General features: G+C 40.9%; 1 protein-coding gene and 1 long non-coding RNA gene across 3 annotated transcripts in view; both read left to right on the top strand.

The window, feature by feature from the left end:
• Positions 1 to 2,723, top strand: part of LOC142158401 (uncharacterized) — a 604,325-nt gene that overhangs the window by 444,898 nt on the left and 156,704 nt on the right. The gene's annotated exons all lie outside the window — the stretch shown is intronic.
• RFTN1 (raftlin, lipid raft linker 1) overlaps positions 1 to 2,723 on the top strand; it is a 283,814-nt gene that overhangs the window by 128,124 nt on the left and 152,967 nt on the right. The window lies entirely within an intron of this gene.

Below are 2,723 nucleotides of genomic sequence, written 5' to 3'. Positions count from 1 at the left end.
CAGCACATCGGCCAGCAGAAGCAAAGTTTGTTTCTCATGTGCCATGTCAGTTCCTGTGTGAGTAGCCAGCTGGAGGAAGGTAGGGGCTATCCGTGCCCCATGCGCCCCGTGTACTCCATTCAGCATGCACTCCGTGCCGAGCACCTTCTTCTTTCTGTGTGTCACTAGGCATCAGTGGCGCCTCCAAATCCCTGGCGCCCTAGGCAGCTGCCTAAAGGTAGCGTACAGCCTGTTTGTACAGAATAAAAATATTGAGTTCATCATACAAGATATGAGAAGTGATAATGTGCAATTGACAAATATTAAAACAAAATGTAATCTGTAATGGAGACAAAATGAATTGTATAAACTCCCTTTGTTGTATCTACTGCCTTACTGTTACTTTTAATTTCTTTGGCCACTCCCTATCTTTCTTCATCCCCTCCCTAACTTTTCTAGTCAGCCCCACTCATCTGCCCTCTCCCATTCCAGCTATATTTATCATTAAGTTTTCTTATTTTTTTTATTAGAATCAGTCGTTTCTCACAGTGTCCCCTGCTCCCTGAAACACTAAATTATTTATAATGTTCAAATTCATGCAGTACCGAGTAATCTTGTTCACGTATCATATTTCCACCACAATGTAATATCAACACGAGAAATTAGCTTACATAAAATCATTGTTCAATATGTTTTAGACAAACACAGAAGTATTTCATCTGATTATCTGAAAAAAAAAACCTTACACAATTCAAAGAAAGAAAATTGTATTGATTATACATAGGTAAAGCTGCATCTTACCTGTTCTGCATACATACTCCTTACAGAAGCAAATGACATATAGTTGGTAGCAGAAATCAATGAATGCAAGAAACAAGATTCCATGGTAGAGGGCAGGTGATGCAAGGGTTAAAGTATCAAGGCAATAAAAGATCAAAGGGCAGAGCAGAGGTCAGATCATTTAGGTATTGCAATCCAGGAGCTAGATATCCAGAGGCAGAGAAAGGAAATCAAGAAATATGGACCCGGAGAGTATGAGATCCAGACAGTAGAGCAGAGGTCTGGCCACACAAGGATCAATTGACCCAGGTAGCAGAGCATCCAGGAGGCAGAGAGGGGAATGCAGGGATCAGGAAGCCAAAGAATTTGGAATTCTTGTGGCAATAAGTGAATAGTAGAGATCAGGAGATACAGGTATCAGAACCCAATGTGCAGGGGGCAGAGAATGGTAGACAGGAACAATAGGACCAGGGAATAGATGATCCAGGCAATGGGTGTGAGATCAGAGAATGCTGGAATCAAGTCACTCAGGAAACAGAGTATCCAAAGGGCAGAAGAGAAGGGAATGTAGGGAGCAGGGGACCCAGGACCCAGATAGTAAATTTAAGTGTAAGAGCTTAGGTGTGGGGATGCAGGGATCAGGTGTTCCAGATAACAGGGTATCCAGAACCAGAGGTGGAGGGACCAGAATCTTTAAGAGCAGAGTAGAGTAGTCATGGTTATGGGGCATAAAAAGAAAACGATCCAGAAGATCACCAGGGATAAGGTAAAGACTTAGAAAGCCCTTATCGTGCATGTACCACAGACAGTAACACCTGTGCCATCACGCAGTTCCATGACTTACTGTAACCCATCCTGCCTCTTTTCTTTACTTTGCCAATGGCATTTTGCTGGCAGATGAGCACTGTTGGGACAATATTATATTTTTGCAGGTTTCTAATAGTAGAAACAGGCAGTGAATGCTAAAAAAAAAAAGATGGGCTGTGTGACATTACAACACGCTCTTCATCACTAATTGTCTGTTCCTACTACCAGCTGCTAGACTATACTATATGGGATGACAGCGAGGACCAATGTCAGCCACCAAACATAATTTATATAAACTAATGGAAGTGTGGCTCATTCCAATAAAGTTTAGGAGCACAGAAAAACACATAATTAGTTTTACAGGAGTCTCCTCTGGCAAATTCCAGAGAAGCTAAATGTGGGATGGCGCTATGCCACGCCTGCTGCATCTATGAATTTTGAGAACTCCAGGAGCACAACTTCATAGTTTAATAAAGAACACAAAAATAAGGTAGTCATTGGGGAGGAGAGTTTATTATGTACTCAGTCATGCATAATTACATTACATGACAAGTAAACTAAAAATAGTGTATTAGCCCTTCTGAGAATTCTGCCCATTCCTCTGTGCATCGATGCCTATACAAACCAATACTATCCACCAGGAATTGTGAATGGAGTAGTACAGTTGCTTGAAAATTGTCACAGTTAATCACATTTTCTGCAGTGGAAAGGCAAAAAAATATACAAAACTCTTTGTACTTGAAATTCCTGCCAGTATTAAGTTACACGGACAAGACATGAGTTTATAGACTGAGCAAGTGACAAGGAGATGAGTTGCATGGATAGTCTGTAATATCCCCACCCATTCACTCTGGAACTCTGGTTCAAGATTTAGGACTAATCAAGATTGCCCATAATGTTAAATTATCCAAGCATCCATGTAACAGCTGCTGGGTGCAGAGGCCTAATGCTAAATGGTGCCCAGAGTCAACACTATGAAACGTTTACTGGCTCTAATGTTATGGGGGACACTTATGAGGAATTTTCTACTTGGGACAAGTTTTAAGTTCTCTGCAACTAAGGGAGCATATTGAATTGCCTGTAAGCTCACATATTTGCTAAACATCTTTGATCTATACTATGCATGTTATCTCAGGATTCATAAGATCATATTTATA

This window comes from Mixophyes fleayi, chromosome 5 (genome assembly GCF_038048845.1).
Source record: "Mixophyes fleayi isolate aMixFle1 chromosome 5, aMixFle1.hap1, whole genome shotgun sequence".
NCBI lineage: Eukaryota > Metazoa > Chordata > Amphibia > Anura > Limnodynastidae > Mixophyes > Mixophyes fleayi.
This window is presented reverse-complemented; position numbering and strand designations above follow the sequence as displayed.